The sequence below is a fragment of the Anser anser genome (assembly GCF_964211835.1).
Source record: "Anser anser genome assembly, chromosome: 16".
NCBI lineage: Eukaryota > Metazoa > Chordata > Aves > Anseriformes > Anatidae > Anser > Anser anser.
Window position 1 is genome coordinate 5,842,610 of NC_139737.1, and position 19,929 is coordinate 5,862,538.

Consider the following 19,929-nt stretch of genomic DNA (forward strand, 5'->3'; position numbering starts at 1 on the left):
TTAATATGCTTATGATAAGTATTTGCACTATTTTAGAAAGCTATTTTCATTCTACTCAGACACTCGTTAAATAACTTTTTAGAACTTGAACATTTACTGCTCATTTTATATGTGAAATAAATCAATCAGATTTAACAAAGGAAAGAACCTGATTTGCCCACAGCCCTGTCTGAGCACAGAGGTGCCATTTTGCAATCTAATGAAGCTTTCAGTTAAAGAAATGAAAGGGTGTGGGGAGGAGACTTTGATGCCTGATAAAAATGATTCAGCATCCTCATAACTTTGACAAGTAGTGTGACTTACAAACCTTCCAGCAGAGCAATATAACAGTAGAGTAAGAACTTCTAAGTCTAGACCACAGAAGGTACCTACCTACAATGATACATCCTCCCCAGAGAAAGAGTTGGAAAGGAAAGGAAAGGAAAGGAAAGGAAAGGAAAGGAAAGGAAAGGAAAGGAAAGGAAAGGAAAGGAAAGGAAAGGAAAGGAAAGGAAAGGAAAGGAAAGGAAAGGAAAGGAAAGGAAAGGAAAGGAAAGGAAAGGAAAGGAAAGGAAAGGAAAGGAAAGGAAAGGAAAGGAAAGGAAAGGAAAGGAAAGGAAAGGAAAGGAAAGGAAAGGAAAGGAAAGGGTTTCTAATATAGCTTGTCACTGCCTTTCTTGGCACTTGTGATGACAGCCACAGTCAAATTCAAGAGAGTGACTGGCAGTTAAGGTCAGTTATTGTTTGGGGCTGCTATGCTTTAGCCTCACATATGCTTAATGGATAGCAGATCGTCAGGGCTACCCAGAACTCAGTGTTTGGCTCTCATATGGCTACAATCTCTTCTTACACATCACTCAATTCTTTACTGTTTCTAAAACAATGCATTATTTTTCCTTTTCTTTTCCTGGTACTTCATAGTTAATCAGTATGGAGTTTAAACAGGGATTTTTATATGTATAAAAAGCAGAGCTCCTTAACACCTTTATAAATCATCCATACTTCAGTCAGGGGTTATTACCAGATGGGTATCTGCCGAGGCCTGTCTGAAGAGACTATCTGTGACTTTGATGTATTTTTCCTATGCTGCTAACAAATGGGTCACAGCCCAGTTATGCGATTATACAACATGTTTACAACTTCTGCCATACTGAAGATGCACAGAATATTGCTTGGCAAGAGCCAGGACATGCATCTTGCGTGGTATGAGAAGTCCTGCCTTGCTCCCTTCCATCCTTCTACATACACGAGGAATCTCACACAATTTCCTTGCTGTCATATTTGAGAATGGAAGGGCTGATTCTCACAGACAGAAAGTCTCTCAATCTTTAATACGCTTTCAAGCTCAGCTACAAAAAAAGGATTGAAATTGTACTGCATAAAGGCTTCTGTGTTATGAAGTATCATCATCCAAACACTTTAAGTAGTATTCTATAACATAGTCTACCATAAGTTCAATTTTTACTCAATCACTTGAAATGCACTTAGGAAAATTGCTTCTTTTGCTGTTTTCACAACAGCTCTGGAAGTCAGCCTCTGGTTTAATGATAACTGCTTTAATCACAGTTTGGCTTGTTTCATTTTGACAGCATTGATGTAACAAATTATTTATTTTCTGTATGTTAAATATACTATCATTGCAGCTACCGGAATTTTGTTACTGGTGCACTAAATGCAAACGACAAGGTTTGCATCTCATTAAGGTAATTTGTGTGTGCATAATTTTCAGTAAACACAGTGAATGAAATCACGTATCTTTTCCACCAAAAGTGTCATCTGAAACTATTTGGGCTTCTTTTAGTAACGGGATTTATTTTTCAAACCCCACTAAATATAGCAAAACATGTTTTTTCTCAAGCCGCAGAGCCAGACTGGAAAGCGAATACAGCATCCTCAAGCAGGACTTGCATTAAAAAATATTGTTACCCCATTAGGCTGTACAACCCCCCTTCGTTTGCCATGAACTGCTGCATTTGAAGCCAAGTGCAGATTCTGCAGGGTGTGCAAGGAGTAAAGGACATTTGCTCCTACACCGTGAGCAAGGGGATGGGGGAATTCTGTCCCTAATTTGTTCTGATCCTGCTGCCTCATTAGGGCAGTCTGTAAAAGATGGGAAATGTTTACCATGTCACTGAATGTGAACTTTCTGCATGGAGCTGTTAACACAGTAAATAGCTCAGGAGGAGGGAGGGAGACAGCTGGAGTACATTGTGTTTCATAAAGACTATACCGGGGCCTTGAATCTTCGTTTAACCCATCACTGAGGTGACAAATATCCACCGCTTTGCTGCTGGGTGATGCTGCTGCTGCTTGCCTGTTAATTTATCTGTTTTCAGGCTGTCTAGACATTGTTTGGGTCAAAAAGTGCTGTCTCTCCCCTGCCGTGGGATTTGCCTGCTCAGCTCTTGCTGCAGGCTGCTGTGCCAAACGGGCTTTACAGAAGAATGCTCCCTCTGTCTGGATGGCTTATTAAACAGGACTCCAAATATATGGAGGGGTTTTCAATCAGGCTAAGGCTTCCTACAGATAAAGTTTATTTTAACCTCTTCTGTCTAAAAATACACTGTCAGGGATAAATAATTCAAATAGTTTGTGGTGGTTTTTTTTTTCCCCTTGTGATTAAAAGTCTGCCTAAAAGTGTCCTTGAAATGTTCTCTTAGGAGATTCACGCATGTTTTGGATGGTCCAACCCCAGACTAAACTAAGTGCAAACCTGGGGCCCATGCTGTGCCTCCCACCGACGTGGTACCATGCCCGGAACAATGGAGACATGGGCACTTATCAGAAGCCTTTCATGTTGCTGCCAAATAAATGTTAGGAAATACTTTTAAAATGGTGCTTCAGGTTAAGTAAAACTGCTAACGCATACCTTGACCATATATTTCATGGCAGTACTTGTAAAGATGTTGCCCTTTGGGGGACTCAGATGTGAGGATGTTTTCTATGTGAAAAGGTCATCCAGCTGCCTCGACCAAGTTGTTGTCATGAGATTCTCAGTTTGGTTCAGCAGGAGATAACGAGGAGTTCCAGAAAAGCTGGACTCCTTTTCAGTATAAAATAACGTTGTATTGCATTGAGTCTTCAATAGCAGTATTGATTTCCTAATGTACCTGCTGTGGTGTTAGACTGTAAGAATAATGATCAGTCTGGGACTTGTTGAAATTCCTCTTTCACACACAATCCCCTTTTTAGGACAGAAAATTGGGTTTTGGATTAACTGTTTTTCTTTGCAAGGGCTACAGAAACTACGGAAAACATCTGTATATCTTAGAAGAATTAAGTCTCCCAGTCTGGAGCATGCTACATGCACTGCGTGGTAGGAGCTGTAGTTTCGATGTTTCGTGTTCCCATTTCATTGCGTCAGTCAGCCTGACCTCATCTTCCAAGATTTATAAATGCCTCATGCCGTACGTAACTCTCCACTTCTTACTGCCTCAACACAGAGCGTAGCAGAGTTAGCCCAACTAAGGGAGCTACAATGAAAACTGGCATAAGCATTTGTGTCAGGGTCCACAGCATCATTCTTACGTGCACGTGTTGCTGTCTGTTCAACAGAAATACTCAAGTTTTTCTTTTTTGTGTGTGTTTTTTTGTTTTTGTTTGTTTTGTTTTTGCTTTAACTACATATTTATACATAAATATTTTTGATAATTGAAAAATTCAAGGAAAGGAAATCCACCAAGCCTCACTGGTAAAAAACTGCTTCTAACCCTCCCTCCTGGTTCACCAGTCAGCATGTTGTTATCTGTAGGTGGGCTATGCCTGCCCTCCGCAGAGCGCCGGAGGACCAGCTCTGAGCTGGCAAAATTCTGTCATAGGCCCACAAAGGGAAAGCTCTTGGTGAAGATGAATTCTCAGGACTTTCAGCTCAGGCCTGGAGGACAGGTCTCAGTTTTCTTACATCTGTTAACTATACCTGGTTATTTACTGAATAGCACTGAAAGCAATTCTTCAGCGGCCATTTTCTTCCAGGAAGAAAATGGCCATCTCATGACCCTAACCCAGGCACCCACCCACATGAGGTAGGCCTCATACAGACACTGTTGAGTTCACCAAGGCCCTGCTTGAACCCTGGCTTTTGGCCACCTGGCTGTCAGATGGCCAGAGTTCAGGCAAGCGTGCCCAGACAACAGCCATTAACCCTTCAGGCCAAGCTCTGAGAACTTTTTGCTCTATGCTCTTGTGCTCTGCTGGGTCAGCAGAGATTAGTGCCCTTACACCAGTTTGCTAGCAAGGCTACTGCGTAGAGCATGGAAGCAGCATATGTTCAGATGAACAGAAATTCCTGACAGTGTCTGCCCAGATCGGCGTTAAGTAACTCCGACTGTGTTTCTCAGGCTTCACATCGTTCCTCACAAAGCAAGGACTACAGAGAATCATTGTTTAAACATTTCTCCCGCCTCCCCATTGGAATTTAAAACAAAATGTCATGGAAATATAAGCTTTGTTACAGCTTGCTATTACAAAGCCTAAATTTTAGGCCAAGTTAGATCTGAAAGAGTTTCTTTATTAGTACTTTTCCATTACTAATTCTATTTTTTCATAGAATTTGCATAGGTGTCCTGAAATAGCTACAATCAATGTAGTAATTCTAATGAGAGCACTTTCCAAAATACAAACTGAATAGAGAGGTACTTTGTCTGATTTGCTTGTGGACCTACAGCTACTAGCTTTTCCACTATCCTTTTTATTCTGAATGAGTAGGTTCAAAGAAGAAAACTACCCGAGCTTCTCATGTGACTCCTGAGCTGGAGACAGTGACTGAGTGGTGTCTCCCACTGAGGCAGGGAATAAAGTGAGGTTTAAGGAGCGGAACCTGTGGGAAGTGGGAGGGATGCTAAAAATAAAAATTAAAGGTCCTAGTATGTTTTCAACCCACATAAACTGCTAACCTTCTACTGTAGCACTTACAAGTCTCCTGCTAGAGGCATCTCCCAGAATCCTATTCCCAGCTGTATTACAAATCCCATCCTTCTCTTCGCCTTTGCTATTCAGGCTCAAATATGCACCTGGTGTTGTCTGACACTGCGGAGGGTGCCACAGCTCACGTTAACAGGGGAGCCATGTGGGTGGGCCACTGTGGGCTTACTTTCCTGTCAGATATATCCCAGCCTCAGGTCTGTCAGGGACCTTCAGGGTGGGTTTGGGACAGCCTCACTCTGCATGAGGAGTGGGCCAGCAGTCAGATAAGGAGAGGAGGTGGAAGATGGGTTCAGCTGTTTGGTGTGCCAGGGACTTCCCATGTGACTCTCAACCAGACACTTTGTCCTCTGGTGCTTCAGTTCTCTGTGTCTAAACCTGGGCAAACGATGATTTTGTACTTCCCTGTGGTGCCATTAGGGGACATTAGGAACTGTAGCATGTCCCACGTTCCATGGGAGAGATGAATGAGCTGGTTTGTACGCAGACCTAGCAGCCAGAAGAGCAGGTACTCCTTTTTGTGCACGTCTACACCGGAGATTTGAGAGATGGGCAACATGTTTGTGCAGGTCTCTAGGGCTGAGGTGGATTTGGAGCCTGTAGCTCCTAGTGGGTTACAAGCAATAAAGCATAAGGTCGTGCTTATAAAGAATAAGAGCAAGTGTCTGCCTGTGATGCCGTGGACAATTCAGGAGTGGGGACAGGCAACATTCCCTAATTCACTCAGCCCCACAAGGCGGCTGTCACTTGGATGCCAGTGTCAGAACTGGATAGAGTTAGATGTGGGCTCATCACTCCTTGCTTTAGGTGCATTTAAACATGTACAGGATATTTCTGATAGGTCTATGGGGCAGTTTTTGGTTTGATAGCAAATTGCATTGCTTTTTAAGAAGCAAGTATCTGTTGATGGCACCCACGAAGTTATTCTTTCCTTATCTCGGCACTCAGAGGCAGTATTTTTTAGATCTGTAGAGACTGCTGATCCGAACTCAGCAGGTGATTTTGTTTGATTCATCTTGTGCTGTTTTGTCTGCTCAGGTTCCCTATAGCTTGCTGTCTAGCGAGTGCCCATAGGCAGTTTACTCAGTGTATGGGCAGGTAGTCTTGTTGCCAAACAGCCGTCATGGACAAAACATCTTTCATCTCTGTCAGCCTTATTTTGAATTGGTAACCCTCATGTGAAAAGAAAGCTGGCCTCTCGTTCCTTGGCATCTCAAAACAGTGCCATGGTGGCATTTACACCTGAGGGGACACAGTGTGTTAACAATTGCATCAGAACCTGATGAAAGTTTGGGAAAGGGGAAATACACAGTAAGAAATGCTTGATTCTCTATTCCCCATTTGAAGTTGACAAAACAAAAAGCCTGTACAGACACACAAAGATTTCAGGGCACTGGTAAAAGCCGCACACCCATTCAAATTTTGCCATATTCCCTTTTGGTATTCTACTGGTCTGTCATAGATTGCAACAGGCATCCATTTTGTAATTTTTATTTAGTTCCTTTTTCACTTTTGGAGATGCTCTTTGTTATGCCTGGATACAGACTGAAGTGAAACACAAATGCAAGTAGTTTATACCATTGGGGTATTTTCCTGGCTGTGCCCTTATTGCAGTGCGTGTCTTTGGTCTCATATAAACACTCGTTGGCTTGTAACCCCCTGCGATGGCTGAATAAGAAACTGGAGCTCAGAGTTGCTGTTGTTCTTAGCTGCTGATCGTTTTGTTCCTTTGTTTATTCCATCTGAAATTGGTTTATCGTTCAGCCCACTTCTGTTCCTGTTGGATTTTTTGCTCCATAAACTGTATGTCTCCCTGGCTAAAAAGTCAACAGTTGTTGCACTTTCATTTCCTCCTGTGACAGTGAATCATAACCAGGCAAGGGCTGCAAGACCAAAAAACAAAAGGAGAGAGAAGTAATGCAGTGGATCAGCTTCTCCAGGATGTGTGAACTCTGCAGGGTGCCATTTACAAATGCAGTCCATGAGCTGAGCCTGAAATAGTTTCCTTTGCAGTTGTGGAAGCAAACGGCCCCTTGAAGGTTTGCTTGGTGATTCCAGCCAGATGAACTCAAGCTTTCCAAAGAGAACAGCCTCACAGCAGTGCCTGGGCGGTTCAAGTGCTTCTTGAACCTTTTTGTACTCAGCTACAGCAGCAGCAGATGAGCTTGATGGCTTTGGAGGACCTTCCAGTCCCACATCCATGGCCTCTGAACATCTAGAGAGATGTTCAGACATGCAGCAGACTATCAGCCCTAGGCTGGGACTGTGAATGCGTGTGCTCAGTGTGGGTTTTTTGAATCCCTCTATTCTACATCAGCTTCTACACTGAACGAATCTATATGGCCTTATTAGCACCTTCTCTAAAGAGCAACTTTTGGAGGGACAAAACTGCCAAAGCAATGGGTTTTGTGGGGCATTATCACTTCCTTTTTAACATAGGGTGTAGCTGTTTACTACTTATTTTGAGAAATTGCTTCCCCATGCCAGCAGTGTAGCGCTGTTGCGGAATATCATGCCAAGTTTGGATTATAGAGAAGAGGGAATGACAGAATACATGTTCAAACCAACAAACATATATATGTGTGCATGAGTTTATTTAACTTTAAAGACTAATATTTGCATGGAAAATATGAATGAAAGAAGAGTTATTTCTATTTTCATCGAAATATTCTTGAGAAAAAAAAAAATATCAGCTTTATAGGTAGGAAGAACCTAAACTGTATTTCACTGAGAAAAAATCTGCTTTTTTCTTGCTACCAGTGGAATTTTCCTTAAAAAAAAAAAAAAAGAAAAAAGAGAGAGAGAGAGACCTGGCGTAGTTTTCAAAACAAATGGGTGTTCATCTGAGAGTATGACATCTTATACAAAGGCAGCCCAAGAAAGTATTAAATCACTGAATTGCACACTGGTGTGGTGAATTGCTCAACTGAACACACTGATAAAAATGCCAAACAAAATGTTCCTCATTATTTTCCAAGGACAGTAGATATCATTCCTGGGTTTTCACTTCCCTCCAATGCAAAAAGGAAGCAGTGTAACTGTACTGCAGGTCACTCTGAGGTGAGTTTCAGTCCAGAAAAAAATTATGCTGAGGGACCATCAGTTCCACACAGTGGACCTTCAGGAGATGCCTCTTTACTTGAACTTGCAGTTTTTCTGAATTTTCTACTTTAAGTTTGTCACGTGGCACAAGTACTTCCTAAATGAAGGTATCAAGAACTTGGTGGATGTTTGGGAAAAGATGTTTTGCAATGTATTGAGTTTTGCTCATATTTGAACCCTTTCTTGTCCTCTGTGGCTTGGTCCAATGCCTTTTGGTGTTCATGGAAAACTCCAGTTGAACTGGATGAGTTTTGCAGGCCTGGTTCTGTAACATGACAAGTTTCTTCCACTCATGCTAGAAAGAATGGAAAGTGCTAATCAAACTGCAGGAGGTGGGTGACCTCTGCCCGAGCCAGGTCCCCGGGTTCTGCCCTTGGATACTGAAAGACAAGGTAGAAGAGAAAAGCCAGTTCCCCTGCAATGGCAGAGTTCGGACATGAAACAGTTCTTAAATTCATGTAGGCTTCTGAAAAAGTGACATCTTTCTTTCTCTATGAATCACACATGGGATTTGCATCTTGTGTCACACACACACTGAATAGTGGAAAGAATATGACTCAGTTTTATTCTTTTTATGAATTGAACGCTAAAGCAAGATGTTTTGCATTGTTTTGGCAAGGAGTCTCAGTTCTCCCTTGTATCTCCTCCAGCACCTACCCACTCGGAGGCACACACACGTACTACCCCTCACCATGCCCCCTCCACACTCCTTTCCTTTGGCCCTTCTACTGGAAGTTGTTTACTGCTAACTATTCCCTACAGTGACAAGTCACTGCTGTTATTACTGTATAGTTATTATTATTTTTGTGCCAGTCACTCATCTGGACAGGAAAGCTTTAAGAACCTTAATTACTTTGTGGCCAGACATGGAGCTATATTTCTAAAAGTAGCTTTTCTTTTTTGGATGAAGTTCATTTCCTACAGTGTCTGGTTTTATGAGTTTGCTAAAAGCTTTCAGGTTCTCAGGAACCCCTGCACTTTCTTCTCAGAAACACACATCATAAAAAAATAAATATATATAGAATATTGGAAATTTGGAACAAGTAAATAGTCTTCAGCTCCTTTTAATCATATACATGGAGTCATTTGCATTTTCACATGCCTACTCTGCTTTCACTTCTGGGCTAAATACCTTTCTAAAATGAATTTTGTGATTATTGTATGCTATAGTTCAGGATCCTTTCAGCTGAAATGTCCTATTGAAAATATCACTGTTATTCTTGAAATGTAGTTTCTGGCACTAGCCACCAACTATGTTAATTTTTATATTTTTTAAGAGTGCAGCAGAACTGGCAGAGAGGTAATGCGTAATTCCCTCGAAGCTATGTCCCCATTGATTTGATTTTTCCTTGACAGCTTATCCATCATGCTATATGCTTATTTAGACAAATAAATAAGAGGGCTGTTATCTGCCAGCCTGGCCTGAGGGCTTTTAGCAACACCAGAAAGTCTGCCGGCTTTCCTTTCAACATTCAACAAGACGATTAGGGAACCACATTATGGTAAAGGTGGATACTGCATGTTAGGAGTGGGAAGAGAAGAGCAGGTCTGAAACTTGTGAACCTGTGAGAAGTCCGGGTGTGATTGCACAGTACTATACATCTGACAGGCAGCAAAAAGAGCCTCTGAGCTGGGATCAGAGAGGTGGCTTAAGAACAACTTGAGCCTAATTCTGTGCGGTGTATGGAGCATTTCTGGGATTTACTGCTCGTGCTGGGGGATAGATTTTGATAAAACATTATGCTCTGAAGAAAACAGATTTGGGTCAACTGCAACATTTTATGAATTCACGTTCAACTTAACAAGTTGTTTCATTCTTAAAATTTAAGCAAGTCAAAATGTTCCCTTTCAACATTTCACATGAAACACTACACCTTTCAGAAATGTACCTGGTTTTATTTTTTTAAATGCTTACAAGTGCAATGATACTTCTTATTTCAAACTAAGTGACATATTTTACTCATCCTAAATGATTCGTTTCATACTTCACATTTTCATTTCGTTAAACCAAACAGGAAAAAAAAAAAGAGAGAGAGAGAGAAATTTCTTTTTGAATCTCCCCTAAAAGAATTTTACACAGTTTTCTAGGGCAGTTTTGCAAATAACTCTTCCCCTTCACGAGAAACTCTTCAGTGCATTCACAGAAGCTTCCATTCCTCCACTTGGTCTCCAAGGGAAATCTCCTCTCTCTCTTTCAGTGAGATTCAGGTTTTATTTCAGAGAGAATAAACCAGTCCTGGCTGCTGGTATCTTGAGGGCAGACTGAGAGCTGGAATGAACCTGCTCAGGCTTTATGCCCTTCAGTTAAGTGACTTACTGTCTGAACATGGACAGGCTTAGTACTTCTCACAGTCAGATAAGCTAGGGATGAAATCACAAGCAGGATTTTCCACAAAATCTAGACTTTGCACAGTCTATCCTGAAGGTTTTCATAATGTGGGCAGAAAATCATCTCTAAGGCACAGCCCTAATATCTATGCGGAATCATGCATCTTTACCCAGGCTATCAAAAAAATTTAAAAAAAGAATCCAAGTTGAAATAAAACATGGAGCTGTGTCTATATGGGTGTTTGGAGAAGATCTGATCTCATCTGGCCTAATGAAGCTTTGCCACCAACTTCATAAGGCTCAGATAAATAAAATACTAACTTTCCAAGGATGACTTCACTTCTTTCTAATCTGGGTTGGAAAGCTGGAAAAACCTGCCTTATAAAAGTGAATGGTCTCATCAAAATGAAGATCTCCCCTAGTTCAAAGACCTAAAGGAGAAACAAATTATATCTTTCCTTAGCTTTTTTTAATAAATCCATTTCATTATGGAGAGCTTAAAGTGACAGCTTTTAAAAATCACTTTTCATTCTTTGCCTGTTCTCTCTTTCAACAACACAATCACACCCCAATTAACTAACTGTACTGCTTACAATAAAGACTAATGATCCTCCACTGGCCCCCACCTCCATTAGCAGCTTCAGAATCCCACCAGACTCCCAATTAACACATTGATTTGCTTAAAAGGAAAATAGTGATCTTTGGCTGTCCATTCCACCAGCTGTGTGTTCCATCACCCGGTCTCCAGCAAACCCATTGATTTCCTTAAAATAAAACCAGCAAACATACATTAATTCCCCTCCCCTAACTGCGGGGTCCCACTCCGATTCCTCTTCTTGCCAGAGTTCACTGGGACATTTTATCTAAGGAGCTTAAAGACTAATATGCCTCGTTTCTCTCCTGCTGACCCACTGGTTCATCAAACTGATTGCAACTGACTGCAAGTGTGGGACTGAAGGGGAACGCTCAGCGAGGATGTTAGCTGCGTGCTGCCAGTTCCAGCTTGGTGCAGCATCCAGATAAACTGGGGAAAGAAAAGGGTCACGGAAGCCTGTATGTTAAGGTTGTGTCCCCTACAATCACACTCTCATAATTAGACTTTGTAATGAGGGAGCCCTCATTATCGGAAGCTTTACAAGGAGTCTGCAAATGTTATTCTTGAGGATGGCTGGAGGTCAGGAGGGAGCACATCCACAATGCTGACTTGCCCTGAGGCCCAGCAGACGAGCAGCAGTCTTACAAGCCCAAGGGGAACTCTGTAAAGGGATTCCTTGTGAGAGAAAACAGCCGAAGCTGGATGTCCAGGAAGCTTCCTGTTAGAGAGTACTTATCATGCTGTGCAATACACTGCAGATAGAGGTTATAAATAATTAGGAATGAGTGACCCAATTCGGATAATAGCACCTGCCTGCCTGTAAGCTTTTTCAAGCACTCTTCTGCCTGGGCTGTACAGTGTTAGAAACTTCTTCGGGATGTGTATGAAGCAATAGCACAGACAGCTTTTTCAATAAAATAACCTGGCATCTTTTGAGGTTTCATCGCAACATACAGACTTCGCAGACAGAAAATAACAACTTCTGCTGGCCACCTAAGTACCTGTTTTTCACAGGCAGACTACAGCGACTGAAGCTTGCTCCCCAATAGCTAACACCAGTACCCACAAGACTCCTGTAGTAAAAAGTGCAATAAAAACCACTGTGAAATAATAACCAAGTGATAAAATTACAAGTAGGAACACATAAAAAAAAATCACATGCACTGCAGGAACAATGATAAAAGCCTGCCTCTCAACCTGTCTAATCTCACACGCAAACCACACCCTTGGGTATTGCCAACCAGCTGAAAGCAAGAGTGGGAGCAGAGTAAGTGAAACCACATGAATGTGTGATGTGCAGCAAACATTCAGGATCCATATTATAGCCTTTTTCCTTTGGTGCTTAGACTAGATTTCTTAGGAAGGTTTCCTCCCTGTCTGGATTTGAGAACCAGCAGTCAGTGGGCATATACAGACATCTCAGGTTATTCCACAAAGTAGCCGTGCCATACTACAGAGGATGGCATATACTGATGGCTGCATTGTGCCAGGTTACTTGTGCAGGAGTATAATTCTTTTGCTAATACTCTGATACTTAAGAAAAGTTAGTCCATGCTTTCTTGTCGTGTCCTTCAGGAGACATCAGCTTCTGTGAAGGGGAGAGAGAGGGGAGCATAGGAAGGGCCTATTGAACAGGTACAAGGAACAGATAAAATAGTGATAGACACAAAGCATGTCCTATGGATTTTATTGTAAAATACATTTTCCTCTTGCTTTTGTTACTGATTGACCAGTCAGAAATCAAAGATTTGTTAATTTTCAAGCAAACTGGAGTCAGTATCAGCGCTCTGGTTTACATCCCCTGTGTCAGTATAACAGGTTAAGGCACAAACCATCCGGCAGTGGTATCTTACTCTTAATGAAGGCAGCAAGAGGTTTGCTAATGTCTTAGAAAGAGTCAAGATTTCACTAGCCTTGTACTCGAGTCTTCCTGAATGCAAATTTCTTTCTCTACAAGGCGATTTGAATACTACTCACCTTCAGTTTTTGTGGAGAGAGCACACGTGGGCAGGCCAAATCATATGTGGTTATTGAGTTCAAAACCAACACTTGCATCAGTTTTGCTTCTGTGGGTTTGGTGTGTTTTTTCTCTTCTCCTAGCATTTACTGGACTTCAAATGCAAACAGTACCGATAGGGCCAGGCTGCATTTATCTTTTCAATTAGAGAGATCATTCTACATACTAAACGAGATTAACATGCTGCAACTTGAAAAGCTACGTAGCTTTTAGGTTCACTACTGGATGCCAGCATACCTACTACTAGAGATTTGGAGATAACGACAGGGCATTAGACACTCTCTAAATTGCAGCGATTATTTTCAATGAGAATAAAATGAAGATAATGCTGAAAATAGCACTGCACTTTTAAAAGAATTATTACAGGGCCTAAAACCTGGGTACGTATATGTATTTTAGCAATATGCAAACCGAATGCTAAGCAAAGGCTGCATTTGTCATCAGTGCAGCTGAACCCTAAAACAATCACCCATGGCGTGCACATTTTGAAAGTCACCATTTTAAGCAATTAGTGGGAGGGGTAGGTTCCCTACCACACTGAACCAAAAGCAGCCTTCTCGTGCTTGGTGGGTGAAAGCACAGCTTCTGCTTTCTGTGCTCTTCTGTACACCCTCATCTAAAGCCTACTTATTTATTAAAATGCCAGCTCCAATTATGACGGCCCAGCCTACCCCCAAGGTTGCCAGTATACCTGGATTTGTGTCTGTTTCTTCTCACTCTTTTTCCGCCTCTTTAACATGAGAAAATTATTGCCAAATGATTAGCATTTGCAGTAAGAAAATAGCTGGGTTAAACGATTCAAGTTTTAATTCTGTTCTAAAACATGTGATCATTTGCAGAGCTTAAAGAGAATTACAAACACTAATTGAGTCTGACAGTGTGCATTTGATGGCAGAAAAGGAATATTAAAGCCATTTCACTCATAGGTAAACAAAAGTAGGTAAAAGTAATATAATTTCCCTGAGCTCACACAGAAAATCTATTATGAGGGTGAGCTGAAAACTCAACATTTCAGATTGTCTAGTATCATGTCCTATGTAAGAGAGAAGTGCTCCAAGAAATTGCAGTCTCTGGTTATTAATTTCGGTACTGTGAGAACTTGGGATCTTGTTTTCAAAATAACATCTGCTAAAATACACACGCTAATAGATACATCTGCATTCACAAGGAATAATGTAGCTCTACATTCGGATTTCCACATGCAAATCTTGAATTAGTCTTCTAACAAGTTCATTATGTGAACGATGTCTAATTTGCACATGCTGTTTTGGCAACTGTCTGTGCAATTTTCAACACGCAGGACTGCATGCCTGCCCTTTGGAAACTGAAGCTCTTTAGCAACCCTTCATGTAAAATTCCCTATTTTTATTTCATTGAATTAGGCTGATCTGAGAACTGTTAGTTCTTTTTATTATTATTATTTAAAGGCAACCAATAGAGACTAGCACAAATGGCATCCTTAAAAATGAGTTGAGTATGATTGACTTTGAAATCACTTTAGTCTTCCAGTTTTAAAGAGGTTTATTCTGATGAACTGACCTGAATGTTAACAGAATTGGAATTTTAATTTGTATTCAGACTGTAAGAATATCATCCACTCAGATGAGACAGTGTTGTTTAATTAGGTCTAGTAGTTAACTCGGCAGAAAGTAAATGTACTGCTAGAGGTTTGGAAGACTGCTACAGGCTCATGGGATTTGCAGGAGTTTGGAGAAGCTTAAAAATAAGAAGTCAGTAGTTTTAGGAATTAGAAATGAGTGCTTAGAAGGTATCGGAAAGGTTCTGCAAACTCTGTAGTCAGCATCTTTTAACTTTCTGCTTCTCATTATTGTAATGACCTTGGAAAGATTTAAAATTTTGAAATCCAGTAAATAAAGTAAATCATATGTATGGAAGGTCCAATTTTTGTGACTCCAAAGAAAGCCCTCAGATATTATGGTAAGTCTGGTATCTACAGTATCTTCTACAGGATTGTTTGTGGTTCATTTATGATGTGAATGACCTATGAAAATTCCCAGTGGTGTATACACCACAGACAGCAGCCATTAATAGCAGTAGAAGGATATTTTCTTTACATTACAGCTTGAATGTTTGCCGTTTTTGCTATAGCTGACAGAATAAATTATATATGCTCTTTCAGATTACCATGCCCAAATAGTTTAATATATTATTGAGACTTTGCTTCTGCTTTTTTTGTTTCTGTTTCTGTTTTTGTTGGGGAGGGGGGCATTTGTTTTAATTGAAAGAAATGCTGCAAATTACAGACTGACATATTTTGATGAAATGACAAGGCAAGCAGAAAGCCATACATACTTGAGAGCTGACAAAATGAGATAGAAAAAGGGAACTATTCTTTAAAGTTATAAATGTGAAAATTGATTCAAGAACACTAGCTGTTTTCAATTTTTTATTACCACATATTTTAAGGACTCCCATGTTCTTACAAACTGGAGTTTATGTTCTGATATGAAAATATAATTAACACTTAAATTGACACTTTATTTCCTGCGGAGTGGAATTTTTTCGGCTCTCAAATGCAAGCAATTTATGAAAAACCATGGTGACAGTAAAACATCCAAACATCTTAAATTGGGGGGTTCTCCTACAGGAGTCACTGGCATGGGTGAGTAATTTTATTTGCCTGTGTGGCTCACTTTGGGCCTGTCTGCACCTGAAGGAGCAGGAATAGTTTGTCAGATGGGGCTGGCTGCAAGGCTGAGTGCCCGTGCTCCGGGGACTGCCAGAGAAAGGGTTTGCATGTCACCCTGCAGCAAGGCATCTGCAGATACTTTTAAAGTATCAACACGATAGGAGCTTTGGGGACAAGGCTGAGGAGTGGTTGTGAGCAGGCTGACATTTTTGCACATTTAGGTTGCACGGATTTCCAAACACTGTGGGAAGCCAGAGTACTTGGTAGTGCATTTGGTTGTCCGCTGGACTTCCATGTCACATCAGAAGGTATTTGGAAATAGTCATATTTTCAAATTCCCTGTTCATTTTTATTCCCTGCGTACTTGCATATTCCCTGTGGTTTGCTTCAATGGCTGGCTTGTACGGAAGTCTGTGCGGCAGCAGATATTTGCTAGAGCAAAGGCCCTTTCTCAAACTGCCTGAAGTAAATGGAAAGACTCCCTGTAGCAAAGCAGCACACACGCAGAAAAAACAACAACTCCAAACACAGCTGTCATTGTTATTACAGCAATGTTGAGACGCTCGGCTAGCTGGAGTCACAAATGAGATGCATTGCTATAAACCACACAGCAAACACCCTGCACAGCCATACCTGACTTCTCCACATACAGCATCCACAGGGAGGGCAGGGGCCTGGGCACAGCACATTTATTTGTTGTAACTCCAAAGCCAACACAAAATGTCTCCTGAAGCGTGAGAAAGGTCTGGAACAGAAAAGGTGGTCTTGCTGTTGCGGGGAAAGAAAACTGTAGAATCAGTGGGTATGCATTTCTTTGTCATTACATTCTACTGTCACAGGCTTCTTCGTCACAATCCATGAACACAGTGCTAAAACAAATTACGTGGTGGGGCTTTAAACTCAGTCTTGTGTGCTTGTACAGTATCTTCATCTTAATACCTCGACTTCGGTAGTAGTGAAATGATGTGCTCTTTTCATCAAGGTAGAACAAAACCTTATGTTACTCAATAGAGCAAAGAAAGAAATGAGAGGTCAAGGCTCGCTGGTGGTAACAAACCTCTACCACCTCAATACAGATGACAGATGTTTCAGCTGAAAAGGATGAGCAAGATGACCCAGGATGGATTGCATCCCATAGATTCAGAAGAATGAAATTAACTGATAACACTTCACATAACCAATGCATGTGCCGCCCTGGAATGGGGCTGATCTGTGGTCTTCCTTTCCATAGGTTTCAACAGCTTGCTATTAAATCCCTCCCTCCTTTACCAGTAATGACAATTACCTCATCAGCATTTATGAGATATTCTGGCTTTACAATACTGGAAAGTCAGTACAAACGAATAGGTAGCTGGTAGCACACGGAAAGTCCAGCTAAGCGCTGAGCTGTGGAAACACTGGGCAAAGTTACCAGAAATATTCCCTTCAGGGTACACTGTGCATCCTTACTCCTCTGGGAAGATGGGGAGGTGTAATATGACTGTTTTTTCTTTGTTTAAAGCAACTCAAGCAGAGACACTTTTTCAACAAAATGTCACAAAGCAGGAGACCTACTTGGTTGACAGTCCCCTCTCTAGGTTTTATCAGCCGTTATTCTGAGAAGAAATGACTGTTCTCCTTGCCTGTGTTGGTAAGCAGGGTGAGAAGATGCAGCAGTGCATTGGTCAGGAGCAGTACACAGCACACTAGGTCCAGTTTTGGAAACCTTCAAAAAAGTAGAGACAAAATCCTAGGGAAGGGACAAAAGGAAATATCTGAAATGTAGATACCATCAGTGAGAAGAAAAGATTGAAAGAACTGGACTGGTTTAGTCTGGGGAAGAAGAGAATAAGGAAGGGCATGACAGTAGCCTGGTACTGTGGAGTAGGTTGATTCAAAGAGGACGATGGTTAGTTATTTCCCTTTTCTACTGGAGGCAGGATATCAGCTTAAAAAGAAATCAGCTTAATTTGCAGTAAAGGAAAAAAAAAAATTAGATTGGATATTAGGAAAAGTTTTCTGCTTATTAGGAGACGTAGGGAGTGGAACAGACTCTCTAGGTTAGTTTTAGATCTCACTCTCTAAAAGGTTTTTAAGATGGTGTTACTCACACAGAGAAGGCAGAAGTTTGCCAGGGTTAATCCCTTTGTACAGCACAAGGAGGGGAGGTGCAGAGTTTCCTTTAGTTCATCTTCATGCCCTCCTTATCGCACCAAGCGGAGGCAGTTAGGCCTAGGGAAGGTGCCGTTCCATTGCTATTCAAACAGGCCGCTGACCTGGGCCAGTCTCACTGAAACTGTTTTACTTTAGACAAAAGTGGGAGGTGACAGGAGAAGTTCCATTTCTGGAACGAATTATTTCAGTTTAATTTTCTTTATATAAATAGTAAATCAGATCTTTTGTACTTCTTTCAAAAGTCTGCATCAAAACACACATTTTGATTTTATTGAAATAAAATTTAAAAACTGAGCAGAAATTATATTTACTCCATAGTTTTCAGGGAGTTTCACGATTTCAGATTCCTGTTTGGAAACAAAGCAAACTTCAGCAGCGCTAAGCCGTCTGTATCTTGGAGCAGCTCTCCTCTCCGCAGCACTTGTGTGATCTTTGGCCTCTGGCAACTGGCAGGGTTCCTCGGGGTGCCCAGGGGAAGTACGGGAAACTGAACTGCTCGGAGCTTCCAGAGATCTGTGGGCTGGCCGGGGCTTTGTGTGCCGCTGCCTTGACCTCAGCATCACCAGTGCCGGCGTCTCCAGGGGACCCGCGGAAGACGTCTGCGAACATCTTCTGCACTTTCTGTTTCCTCCCTGGTTTGACTCAAGCTTTAATCGCCCCTGTAGGTTTTACAAGACTCTTTATTTCATTTAAGATGAGTGAACAGAAAGGGATGGGAAACTCAGAGGATTCTGTGACTGAATCATGGCTGAAGTTCAAAGCAGCTACCTAGTGCACCCGTGGCCAGGCAGCTTCGGGGACTGCAGCTGCTCTCCTGCAAATCCTGCAGCCTGGGACCTTGGCGTGCGAAGGGCTATGTGTTCCTGAGCTGGTGGTTCTAGCAGCTTCCTCCTGAGCAAGCCCAGACTGGAGAGGTTCATTTAAGACATCATCAGCCATCTCCTCATGAAGTAATCAGCTAAAGAAATAAGACTGGGCAGATGAAAACCTAGGAAGGTAATAGAAGCTGGGGGAATGGAAGTTGGTGCCTGAAACAATTAAGAGTTCAGAGGTGAGTCAGAGAAAAAACAACTGCTTTTTATTAAAAATTCATTTCAATTTCATGGGCAGGCTGGAGAAGTAATTCCAGCACAGTCTGACTTCAGAGAAATGCCTCCCAGATAGCAGGATACAGAATAGCTAAACAGCACCGAGAAGACACAAGGCAGAAGTGTTATCATCAGGGCAAACTTCTCCCAGCTAGACGTGCTCCGGCTGAAGAACACTAGAGAATTGAAGTGAAATGTCCTTGGTGCAGGGAAATTTACAGGCTCTTCTGCTAAGGCTCCTTTCACCAAACTCTCCAAAACCCTATCAAGTCTGACATCTCCGGAACCAATGATGCACCGGGTTGAAGCATTACATCACCGGCACCCGGCTCCATTGGCTGGTCCTGCCCTGAGGACAAGACATTCCTTCTTGCACCTTTTCAGAGATGCTGCTTCTCAGGAATTAACTCTTCGAAGGGTGTCACCCAGGGACAAACCTAAATTGTTAACTGAGGTATATACACGTATTTAATACAAGAGGTTTTGCCGGGGAGCTTTAATCTCCAAAGGAGCAGCCGTGTCTCATCAGACTATTTTTCAGCCTTCCCTGCAGAAAAATGAACTATGTATTTTCTTTTCTCCAAGAAGAAAAAAAATAAAGCTGTCAGGGATATTATGAAAAGCAGAATGGACTGAATACAGAGTACTATGCAACCTCAGAAAATAAGGAATTTCTCGGGGAAAGAGAAGGGCTGCTGCAGCATAAGGAAAAATTCCTCTAACTGGTTAATTAGATTAATCAGTGGCTCTGAAAAAAAGATGCTGCAGATGCAGGTTAGCTCTGCCTTGCTTGAATTTGTATCGCTCTATTTCAGTTTGCATCCAAAAATAGCTGATAGATTTAGATTGTGTTGCAGGAAAAAGAGTGGGGTACATCTGTGTGTCTATATTTTGTGTGTGTGTGTTCATTCCCCTTTCCGAGTTTCCAGTGTGACTAGTGTGAGAAATCAGTTTCATAAGATTACTGCCCAAAATCAGCTGATGAAACCCATTGCATTCTAAGTAATTCGGTTATATAACTTTTCCAAAAAAAAAAAATCCCGGGGGGGGGGGGTGGGGAACACAGAAAGATGCAAGGAAGTTTCTGGAAGATCAT

The 19,929-nt window shown here is 41.6% G+C and overlaps 1 protein-coding gene across 3 annotated transcripts in view; it reads left to right on the forward strand.

Annotated features, from left to right (window-relative positions):
* Positions 1-19,929, forward strand: part of ANKRD60 (ankyrin repeat domain 60) — a 299,598-nt gene that overhangs the window by 229,982 nt on the left and 49,687 nt on the right. Inside the window, exon 1 of one of the 3 annotated variants that reach the window (XR_014573108.1) lies at positions 14,476-19,607. The exons of 1 other annotated variant lie outside the window; for it this stretch is intronic. The gene's annotated coding sequence lies outside the window, so the exon portion shown is untranslated. Of the gene's footprint in view, positions 1-14,475; positions 19,608-19,929 lie in introns of those variants that run through there. One more of the 3 variants, XR_014573109.1, reaches the window with a different exon arrangement.